At 41.6% G+C, this 12,598-nt stretch overlaps 1 protein-coding gene across 1 annotated transcript in view; it reads left to right on the top strand.

The window, feature by feature from the left end:
• LOC112407482 (phosphatidylinositide phosphatase SAC2-like) overlaps positions 1-12,598 on the top strand; it is a 71,455-nt gene that overhangs the window by 45,312 nt on the left and 13,545 nt on the right.

Below are 12,598 nucleotides of genomic sequence, written 5' to 3'. Positions count from 1 at the left end.
CTAAGTCTTACTATGCTCCTCCTTTCGCCCTGCTTCTGAAAAGGGGAGACATAGTTTCATTCATTCATTCATTCATTCACTCATTCAGTTTACTTGTTTTAGACAACGAGGACTTTTTTACTCTGTGCCTTTCATGTGGAAGGCTTAGATGAAGGTATTGAAAGGGAAAGGACATGGACAAATGTCATTTCTCTCTCCAGGGAGGACGAAGAGGAAGCAATGGGGAACAGACATTTCCTGAGCATATATTTTGCTGCTGCGTTGTGCTGTTTTAGTTGAATCCTCAGAGCAGCCCTGTCATCTCTACGTAAGGGAAATGAGAATCAGAGAGGTCAACACAGTTAATAAATACTAAGTCTTATGGCTGGACTTGAGATTTCTGACTCAAAGGTTATTTTTATTACATCGTGTTTATCGTTTATTAAAAGATAAAAAAAGGACACATATGCAAATACTGTAATAAAAATCTACCTGTGAGTGTTGCGGGGTTTAGGAAAGAAAAAGGCATGTCTGCCTCACGGCAAATAATGAGAACAATCTGGGACCAAGCACTGGGTCTTAGTTCACCTTCTTAAGTGGGGAGCAAATCGTCATTCCACGTGTGATGTAGAAATGAATTCAATGCCAAAGGGCCAAAAGAAAAAGTAAATGGGCAGGAAGAAACACTGGAGACAGAAAGAGCTCTGGGGCTTGACGTCTTGGGGCTCAGCAAACAGAGAATGGACGAACATACAGAAGAAAATACCCCAGCTGGGCCCCAGGAGACAAACTATGTAGGTTAATGTCTCTCTCTACTCTCGTTCTGTGGTTTCAGTGGTGGAAAATCTGCAAAAGGCCCTTATTATATCCCTCCTTGCTTTTGGATGGAAGAAATCTCTTCAGGGACACATCAGTTTATAAACAAGACCTCCCGTACTGAAAGAGCATAGAGCAGGGGGCTTATCCTGCTGAGCAACAGTTGATGAAGCCGATTGCCAGGAGGGTGACCTGGGGAGCCATGGGCAGGGTTAATTACAGAACAGTCAACTGTGTGCTTCTGTCAATCACCTGGGCAAGTTTGGAGAGCAGTTGTCTGGAGGTACAGGCAGGCAATCCCACTGTGAGCCGCGCTCCCAGGCCAGGCAGAATGCAGCCTTTGATCTAGAATTCTAGACAAGAGAACCGGCTTCCCTGTCCAGCCACCCTTTGGGTCAGCTGGCTAGGGAAGCCACATTGCAGCTGGCTTCGGCCTCAGTTTTGGAATCCCGTACTCAGTGTCATCTTTCTGCCCCTCCTTCCATTTTTCTGTCCTGTATTTTAGTTAACTGTACATAGTTCAGGAGCCCCTACTATCTACTGAATCTATGGGGGAGAAGAAGTACAAATTCTGTGTCCTCTTCTCTATTTCCCTGTGTGAAGCCTAGCACGTGGCACATGGTAGACATTGAAGAATCGATTACTGAATGAATGAACTGCAATGTAGCCATCCTATTTTTCATAAAACTCAAGTCTTGTGGTACTTTCACGGGTTACATTGTGGGGACGGGTGATACCTCATTATTTCAAAACGAAGAAAACAGTGGATAAAAACCCTGCTATCAATGCTGTGCTCAAACATAAAGACGAATTTCCCCAAAACTCAATAGCTTCCTCTCCCCTCTTCCTCTCAGAACAGGCTCCTTTGTCTAGTCCTCTATTATATGGGACTGCATGTGCATCTCATTATTCTCCAGGCCTTATCTGCCCAGGTCCCAATCCTGAGTCCAGGGGTAGCCAGGTAAAGACAGTACCCAGTGTGGTACTCAACGGTAAATGGGTTCAAGACTCCAGGTATCCATGACTGGAACAAAGTAGAGGGAGACAAAGTTCCAGCTGGGAACAAAATGTTGAATCTAATTCAAAGGCAACATGTAGACCTAGAAAAAAGAGGAGAGAGTTGGCATCTGAGAGTGTCAAGTGCAGATCGAGCTGTATGCTAAGAACAAGTGAAATAGAGCAGTTCTAGAATTTTGCCATGGTCAGCGAGGATGAACCAGGCTAGCCTCTGTTCAGAGCACACCTAGCAGATTTGAGGATGCTGATTAGGAATTTAGACCCAGATGAGTAGCATCTTTAAATCTGCCTGTGGTAGAGGCCTAGCTGACACTCACTCACTCTGCTCTTTTCTGCCCTGCTCCCAAACTATGCTGGAACCTCCGAATTGCCCCTTCAACTCCTGTGCTTAAAATGTTCACTGAGCACTTGCTAAATTCTGATACTCTCTTGCACTGGGAACACAGCAATGACCATGGCAGATGCAGTCTCTGATCTCTCTGATTCCATGGGATCCATGAACACTTTGTGCTCTTCTCACAGGCCTAAAGCATTGACCCAGCATGACATCACTCCATAAAGCTGTCTGTACACATTTTATTCCCAGAGTTTCCCATCCAACATTGGAGCCGGAATCTGACTCCCCAGTTCCCCTTCCATGAACTCAGCCCCTTCACTCTTTAAGGTTTTCCTGCCAACCAATCCTGTAAAATGCAACAGTTATTATTCTTGGCTTATCAAACACCCTTTAGATGATATTTTATTGGAGTTTTACCTCTATATTAGATGCCTGTTTGGGACTTTATCATATGCCCTTCACTCCTTCAGACAGCTCCACCTTCTCCATTGGAAGTTTTGGAAGGTCAAATTTTGTTCTCCTTCAAGGAGTCCAAGTACAAACCCTGGTGTCTCAGGGGGTAGTATGTCCTCCCCTTCCCACCCTGTCCATTACTCCCTCCCCTCTCTTCTCCTCTCTGCTGGGTAGACCAGCTGAGCTCCTTTCTTCCAGACTCCACCCAGCTCGAGTAAATGAACAAAAATCAAAGTAGGTCATCTCTCAATGATTTATAAGCCAAGTTACTGAGAGCTTCCAAAAGACTCCACTATTTTCTACTCCTCTGGGAAACATGTAAGGTCCTTTATTTCTTGAAACACATCTGGTGTTTGCACCTTCCCTGTCAGTTTCTCTGTGGGGCCTGAAGGAGGCAGCTACTCAACAAACCCATTGCTCCAGCGTGACCTCTACCCAGAATCTCCTCCTTGCTGTTCTCAGTCTCTAACCTACTGATGAATCTTTACATCCATGATAATTATTTAAATGCCCATCTCTCACGTTAGACTAAGAATTGTGTTTCTAGGTCTGTAGGGAATTGAAAAGTGCCTCTCCCCTACCCCCGACAAAAAATTCCTTCCACATGGAATCTCAGAATGTATCCTTCTTTGGAAATAAAGGCTGTGCAGATATAATTAGTTAAGATGAGGCATCTGGATTAGATGGACCCTAAATCTAAAGACGGGGGTTTTTATTAAGAGGAAGAAGAGAGTCACTCAGACACAGTAACACAGAAGACACACACACACACAGGGAAGAATGCCTCATAAAGACAGAGGCAGAGACTGGAAGGACAGAGCTAGAGCCCAGGACCACCAAGGATGGCTAGCAACTGCCAGAAGCTGGGAGAAAGACATCAAACAGATTCTCCCTCAGAGCCTCTAGGAGGAATCAACCCTGTGAACGCCTTGATTGTAGACCTCCAGCCTCCAAGAAATATGAGAGAATACATTTCTGTTGTTTTAAGCCACCCGGTTTGTAGTAACTTGTTACAGTAGCCCTAGGAAATGAATACAATATCTAATTCCTAGTATCTAATAATGCTGGTGGGATCCACCATTTATGAGCAGTGTGACTTTGGACAGATCACATTATCCCCAACGCTAAAACAGGGATGAGAATGATGGCTCTCTCCAGAACTTCTGTGAGCACCAAATGTGGTGAAGTTATTTTAAAAAATGCTTTATGATCTAAAATGGATGCCATAAATATTAGCGGTTGGAATTATACTTATGATTTCAGTTATATTATCAGGAAAGGAGGAGGGAAGGAAGGAGGGAAGTTGAGTGAAAGCAAGGAAATGGAGGGGAATAAAGAAGCCAACTAATTTATTAATTCTAAGGTACAACTGTTTCTGTTAATCCCTTGAATCTTTTTATTATTTTAGAAGTTTATGACTTTCTTAATTCCAGATAATTAATTTTAGTTTCAAGACATTTAGAAAGGGAGCCAACCAAACACTGGAATAGATTTGACGTTTTAGTGTCAAAGAGATAAAAATTAAGAGCCAAAGTCTACTAAATAATTTCTAGGCGCTAAAATCTTACTCAGCATTTTGCCTGCAACCATCTCATTTAACGCTCACAGCTCTATAATGTATGGACAATATATTCCATCACAAATGAGGAAAACAAAGGCTCCAAGAGGCCTCACCGTCTGCCCAAACTCACACAGTCAACCCATTCCCTCTGACTTCTGAACCTGTGTGCTGAACCCCAACCCAATCCTACTTTGGTCTCACAACCAGAAAAGCCAGGAAATACACCTGCCCCCTGCCAGGATCACTCCCAGCTGTGACACTTATACAACCCATTTTATGGTCTCCCTGTGAGGATTCATGCCCTTCCCCAAACTCCCAAGTTCAATGGCAGGTGCATCGCTGTCCGCTCACTCATGCGTACTTCAAGGCTGTTATTAACCCGCTGGAATCTGAGCTGCCACCTCCTACTTGGGCAATTTTCCAACCATTTAGTGGTACAATCATCAGAGACAAGGATGTAAACATTTCCTCCCCGCAGCTTGGGAAGACGGCCAGAGGACTCAACCTTGGTGAGTTCCCTGTGGGAAGCTGCTCCTTGGGTAACTGTAGAATTGGGCTTATCCGGTGACAAATTTGGAGAGGCTGAAATGATTTCTTGCCCCCCGGCCGACTTCCCTGTTTTATCAATAGAACCTATATTTAAAGTCGACACAGATTCGGCAATGAAGAGAAGCAAAACACGGTACACATTATACCATGGACGACCTCAAAAACATTATGCCAAATGAAAGAAACCAGACAAAAAAGGCCATGTATTACATAAATCCATTTATACGAAATGCTCCGAAAAGCAAATCTATAGAGACAGAAAGTATATTAGTGGTTGTCTGGGGCTGGGGGTGAAAAATGTAAACCACAAACAGGTACGAGGGATCTTAATGGGTTAATGAAAATGTCCTAAAACTGGATTATGCTGATAGTAGCACAGCTTAATATATTTACTAAAAATCTTTGAATCATACACTTAAATGAAGTCAATGTTACAGTATGCATATTATATCTCAATAAATGTGTCTTTTAAAAAAGTCAACTCAGGCTTTCTAAAATTCCTAAATTGCTTGCTAACTGGAAATTCTAGAAAAAGAGCTCAGATGTCAAGCAATAAATATATATTCCAATATCCAAAAGGGGGTTTCTGATTTGGGAAGCCATGCTAATATAACAGAATTTTCTTCCAACTCTGGAAATGGAAAAAGAAGTATTTTCCATTTTACCCCACTGCATGGTTCATCTGCTCCCTGACAATAAGACATTGACTTTTCCTTGGAATTGCATGGGAATCTTTGTAGTTGTTTGTAGTTCAAACTCTATCACTCGTTAGGTGAAAACTCTGGATGAGTTATTTTATCCCTCTGGACCCCATACTGTTCATCTGTAGGAGGAGGTTGGTCTACATTGTTAATTCTAAGATTCCTTCCAGTTCAGACACTGTATTATAATATTCACTACATGCCAGACACCATGCTAGGTAACATCTATGCTCATTTATTCTTCTCAACAACCTGAAGGAGGAAGAATTATTAATCCCATCTTACTGATGAAGAGACTGAGCCACGTGGTTGCATTCCTTACCCAAGATTTCACAACTACTAAATGGCAAAGCCAAGATTCAAGCTCTAAACCACAATGCTTCCCAATTCCCTTCCAATCTCAAAACAGAAGATGACACTATATCATTAGATTCCCCAGAGTAGGGGAGACTAAGAATGCTCTCTTTAAAATTTCATATGCCTGTCACATAGGCAAAAAATACAAATAATGCCTCTGAGAAGATACACACACTGCACTAAATACTATACAATGTTTCATAGGCAAATTAGAAGGCAAGTGCAACAGCACCCTAGACCAAGAATCCACAATCTAGGTGTAAAGTTGAAGTCCTACTAAAATGAGGTATCACCTCACACCAGTCAGAATGGCCATCATCAGAAAGTCTATAAATAATAAATGCTGGAGAAGGTGTGGAGAAAAATGAACCCTCCTACGCTGTTGCTGGGAATGTAAATTGGTGCAACAACTATGGAGGTTCCTTAAAAAACTAAAAACAGAGTTACCCTATGATCCAGCAATCCCACTCCTGGGCATATATCCAGAGAAAGCTCTAATTTGAAAAGATATATGCAGCCCAGTGTTCATAGCAGCACTATTTACAATCGCCAGGACATGGAAGCAACCTAAGTGTCCATCGACAGATGAATGGATAAAGAAGATGTCGTACATATATACGATGGAATATTACTCAGCCATAAAAAGGAGTGAAATAATGCCATTTCCAGCAACACGGATGGACCTAGAGATGAAAATACTAAGTGAAGTAAGTCAGACAGTAAAAGACAAATTTCATATGGTATTGCTTATATGTGGAATCTAAAAAAAATAATAATATGGAGCTTCCCTGGTAGTGTAGTGGTGAGGAATCCGCCTGCCAATGCAGGGGACACAGGTTCGAGCTCTGGTCTGGGAAGATCCCACGTGCCGCAGAGCAACTAAGCCCGTGTACCACAACTACTGAGCCTGCACTCTAGAGCCCATGAGCCACAATTACTGAGCCCACAAGCCACAACTACCAAAGTCCATGCACCTAGAGCCCATGCTCTGTAACAACAGAAGCCACTGCAATGAGAATCCCTGCTCCGCAACAAAAGAGTAGCCCCCACTTGCCATAACTAGAGAAAGCCCGTGCGCAGCAGCAGAGACATAACACAGCCAAAAATATAAAATAAAATAAATTAATTTAAAAAAATGATACAAATTAACTTATTTACAAAATAGAAAAAGACTCACAGACTTACTTAGAAAACAAACTTATGGTTACCCAAGGGGAAAGGGTGGGGAGGGATAAATTAGGAGTTTGGGATTAAAATATACACACTACTGTATACAAAATAGATAGCCAACAAGGACCTACTGTATAGCAAAGGGAACTATATTCAATATTTTGTAATAACCTATAAGGGAAAATAATCTGAAAAAAAACCTATATATGTATATGTATGTGTATGACTGAATGACTTTACATCTGAAACTAACACAACATTGTAAATCAACTATATTTCAATAAATTAAAAAAAATAAAGTTGAAGTCCTATGATTAAATATGCACGTGTAAATATGAATATAAACCAATGCATGTATGTATGTAATATATATTTATAGGCATGTATAGCTAAAATTCGGGAATATAAGGCAATAAAGAGTTTTACTTTATTTCCTATAAGGTACAAAAGTTTGTTTGGAAGATACAAAAGGATGGCAAAATGTAAGAATTTTAAAGCTCTTCAGTTGATTTATTATGGACAGCCAGCAGGATTTTTTCACCCGTAATTGTACTGGAAAGGAATGTGGCCTCATAACTGTAGCTATGAAGTCCAAAAGAGGTATTTCTACCTAGTAAATGCGGAGTCACTCTGGTGCCTTACCTAAGGAACTTTCCTCTAGGGATTTTCTAAGAGTATCACAGTTATCACACTGGTAAGATCTCTCATATGCCAGCCCTGCGCCTGCCATGACCACCAATACAATTGTGACCAGTCGCCACCATCGTCACAACCACTCCAGCACTTACCCCACAAACTACTCCAATCCATCTAGTGCCAGTGTCTACTTCTGACCAGAGCACCTGTGTTTCTTTGATGAGAAGTGGTTCTTGCTGCCCTCTACCAGTCCCTGGATTTTTCAGGATAAATCCCAGTGGGCTACTGGGCTTTCAGTCACATGCAGGCTCAGTCCTTGAACCAATCAACATAAGCCAGATCAATCAACCCACTAGTAAGTTGGATCTGGAAATAGTCAAGGAGGTGGTTAGTTATTATGAGCCATTCTGTGCTGGACAGGTCCCATGGGTACCGGTGAGGACATGATCCTGTGGCTGGCTCATTTCATGAGATGATGTGTCCAGACTGCCCACCTGGCCTTTTTCCTGAGCAATGGGTTCTCTTTATCTTTTAGGAAGTTCAGTGATAAGAGGGGCAGCCAGTATTTCAGGCACAGACTCACTCTAGTCTTGACAATTTAAAGACAATCTACTCAGCTTTTCTGCCAATATCCTCTTTGAAGTTTCCACAAGTTTCCTTCCACTAAAAGTTTCCTCTTTTAGTTTCCTCTGAAGCTAAGGTCAGAATCTTTTGATTTGGGGCCAAATTCTCATATCCCTCACTATGTTCTCTACACTAGATCTTCAGACTCTTGAGATCTAACCCTCAAATCGTGAGCCAGGTTTGGCATGATTTGGATTTTACCCTTTCCTAACTGTATGACCTTGGACAAGTTAATTACATACCCTTTGAGACTCCATTTCCTATCAAGTGGAGATCCAACAGGGCTACTGAGAGGAGTAAATAAGAGAATGTGTGTAATGCCCCCCAAGTTCATAATGCATGCTCAATAAAAGCCTATGTCTCTCTTTCTCTGCCCTTTGGATTATACAGAGCCTGAGAGCAAGCAGTGAGTACTCTCTGGTGTGTTTTCCCTTAGTTCCTTATGATAGTCTAAAGAAGAAACAGATAAGTAATAGCAAAAGCATATTTGTTGAAGCAATAAATAGCACAGTGCCATGAAATGCAGCAAACTTAGCCTCTGTGAACCCAAAAGGACAATCTTAATTAAACTCCCAAGACACAAAGCAGCCATGCTGAAAGCTTTTATAAAGACATTTAGCATCCTTGTCCATTACCTGATTGTCATAGTACAGCTGTCGCTCATATTATATACAATGGGGCAGGTGGCACGTCAAGAGCCGTAAAATAATTTTTACACTGTTCATAACTGTGGCCTGGTTCCCCGAATCTTCTAGAGATGCTATGGATTGCCTAGTATGTTTTAGTTAATTTGGGGGGGGCTTAAGTTAGCATATATTGATTTATGGTGCTTGCAGTTAAGAAACCTGATCGATACAGGAAATAAGGCCTCAGGGAAAAGGGAAAATACGGCCTCAGGGAAACGATGATGTGTGAATGAGGCAGCTCATGACACACAGTGCAGAAATTGAAGTTATCTCCTGTGGTCACTTGGAATGGTGTGTCCACTGAAGGCAAGGCTTAGGGAGAACTCCCTGGCCTCTATTTTTTTTTAAATGAAGAACTTCAGAAATTCCGGGATTGTACAATTGGGGGATATGCTCCTAACAGTATTGGACAACTTAAAGAAATAGCATGACAAGTGCCAAATACTAAGTTCTTGGCTTAAGGCACAGGCCAAAAAAATCAGGAACTCTCTATGGATGTACTAAAATAATTTCTTATCTCTTATAGCTGCAGGGTTAAGATAGCTGAAAAATCACTCAGTGTTTGATCCTGCAGGTCAGTGAAAAATGTCAGATGAATTCATCAGGTCTCTTTAGGGAAGTTAAAATAGTAAGAAAGAAGCAAATATAGAGAATTTGGGATGGGGGAATATGGGAAGATATAGATGGAAAAATACCCTGACACTCCACACCTATCATGACTCCCCTGGCAGGAGACCTTTTCCCCTGCCATTTCAGTGGTTTCTTCCTTGCTTGGAGACCCTGTAATGACCCAGGTTGTAGCATCTGTCTTACAGAAGTGATGCAATTCTCATCAGGCTCTACTCAAATGCCCCATGAGAGCTCCAAACAACTAGGATGACTCAGAGATATGACAAAAATCAGACCCTGGAGGAAAGGTTTAGTCAAAGAAACTTCTAGAGTATTGATAATTTAAAATCTGGAGAACATGTATAGGAATAGGTTCTGAGGACACTAGACAAAGGAGTAGAAAGTTGATTTGAAATAGGGTGAATGCATCGATATTGGTGCAGTTATCAGACACTGGATTCAATGTGTTGGCAAAAACAACCGGCAGTGCCTCTAATTATTTGCTCAGTTGGTTGACCAAAACCTGGATTCAGTAGTAGCCCAGGGTAAATGAAGCTGAGATGCCATAAATTCCTTAACATACAATATACAAAAAGAATGCAGAATCAGAGAGATAGAAATGTTGGAGTGAATTTATTCTGTGTAAGCCACTCATCTCTTATATTCCCTAAGAGGACTCAGAAGACATTTTTTTTCAACAATGCATTGAAAATTACTTTATTGTGGAGATCACAAGAATCTTGGAAATTATTTCCTATATGCCAGAGATGCTGGGAAAAGTCATCACAATTAATGTTGGTGTCTTTATTTCAGAGGAGATGCTAGCACCCAACATAGGAGCACCTCAAAATATAAGGCAAATGCTAACAGCCATAAAAGGGGAAATTGACAGTAACACAATAATAATGGGGGACTTTAACAGCCCACTTACACCAATAGGCAGGTCATCCAGACAGAAAATTAATAAGGAAACACGAGCCTTAGATGAGGCAGTAGACCAAATAGACTTAATTGACATTTTTAGGACATTCCATCCGAAAGCAGCAGAATACACTTTCTTCTCAAGTGCACATGGAACATTCTCCGGGATAGATGACATCTTGGGTTACAAATTAAGCCTCGGTAGATTTAAGAAAATTGAAATCATATCAAGCATCTTTTCCAACTACAACATTATGAGATTAGAAATCAATTACGGGGGGAAAAAAATCTAAGAAAACACAGAGGAAATGCTAGGATCCCTGTGTGGCGATGGCCAAGTACCATCACTTTTCTTCTAAAGGCAAGATAGGTTGGATAATGTAATGGGTGGCAGACCTGAGAAGTAACCATAGGTTCCATAGGTGATTTCCCACGGAAAAGACAGAAGGTGTACCACGCTTCACTATTTTTCAGGGTTATGTCAGCTATCTGGTTCTGGCCACACTTTAGTTTATGGGGGTCCTGGTCATCTTTCCATCCCTACAGGATATCAGTTTTGTCCAATAAAATGATAAGTTCATGCTGAGACATGCTAAGTAAACTGGAGTTAACAGTTCCTAAGTGACTTGGTACAATACCTACATGCCAGCAGGTAGGAGATGATTCAATAAAAATACAGTGGCCTGACATTTCAGCAGACTCTGGGGGAATGATCTGGTTGATGTCAAGAAATACACCCTAAGGAGAAAGACAAGTAACTCCCTGCCCACTCTACAATTGTAATATGTCTATTTGTATTATGATGGCAAAACTTAACACATCTGGACATGTTTTTCTGACCCATGTACCAGATGATAAAAAAGTTGACAACTTTGTGCTCTGGAACAGTGATTTTCAAACTTTAGCGCACATCAGAATCACCTGGAGAGTTTGCTTAAACAGACTTCTGGTTTAAAATTTTCTGATGCTCCCTACTCATAGGGTTTCTGTTTCAGTAGGTCTGGAGTGTGGCTCAAAAATGTGCATGTCTGAAAGTTTTCATGTGATATTGACGCTGCTGGTCCAGGGATCAGAGTTTGGGAACCAATGTCATAAAACAACAAAAAGTTTTCAGTTTGTTCAGTCTCTAATGTAAGTATCTTTGCTACTTCTGATCTAACACAGGGGTCCCCAACCCCTGGGTCACGGATATGCACTGGTCCATGGCCTGTTAGAAACCAGGCCGCACAGCAGGAGGTGAGTGACAGGCGAGCGAGCAAAGCTTCACCTGTATTTACAGCCACTCCTCATGGCTCACGTTACCACCTGAGCTCCGCCTCCTGTCAGATCAGCGGCAGCATTAGATTCTCATAGGAGTGTGAACCCTACTGTGAACTGCGCCTGTAAGGTATCTAGGTTGCGTGCTCCTTAGGAGAATCTAATGCCTGATGATCTGAGGTGGGGCTGAGGCGGTGCTGGGGAGCGGCTGCAAATACAGATTATCATTAGCAGAGAGGTTTGACTGCACAGAGACCATAATAAATCAACTGCTTGCAGACTCATGTCAAAACCCTATCAGTGAGTGGCTAGTGGAAACAAGCTCAGGGCTCCCACTGATTCTGCATTATGGCGAGTTGTATAATTATTTCATTATATATCACAATGTAACAACAATAGAAATAAAGTGCACGATAAATGCAATGCACTTGAGTCATCCCGAAATCATTCCCCACCCTGTCCGTGGAGAAATTGTCTTCCATGAAACTGGTCCCTGCTGCCAGAAAGGTTAGGGACTGCTGATCTAACAGATCCAGTGATATTTAAAAAAAAAACTGTGACAAGTTATAATTCTGTATATAACCTGTTGCAAGCCACAATTGGAGAATCAAAAAGGTGGTTCCTAGAGTTTGGAGGTAAAACCATGTCTTCTTCAGCATTTACCATAGTTCTGCCATTGAAAGACAGCTCTTGGACCATGGTAATAACTGTGTACTTGACCAAAATAAACAAGGCCAGACAAGTTAAGTAACTTCATTTAAGTTAATAAGGAATAGAGTCAGGGCTTGATACCAAGCCTATGCCCTCATCAGTACCATCCCCTGCCCCCGCTAGGATTTTGCTAGGGCAAAATGCTGGGGTTGGCTTATACTCATGGTCGTAGTAAGATAACTGGTTCATATAGATATATTTGCCCGTAAAATCT

The sequence above is a fragment of the Neophocaena asiaeorientalis genome, unplaced genomic scaffold (assembly GCF_003031525.2).
Source record: "Neophocaena asiaeorientalis asiaeorientalis breed wild unplaced genomic scaffold, Neophocaena_asiaeorientalis_V1.1 scaffold133, whole genome shotgun sequence".
Taxonomy (NCBI): domain Eukaryota; kingdom Metazoa; phylum Chordata; class Mammalia; order Artiodactyla; family Phocoenidae; genus Neophocaena; species Neophocaena asiaeorientalis.
Note: the sequence above shows the minus strand (reverse complement) of the source record. Positions and strands in the feature narration are given on the sequence as shown.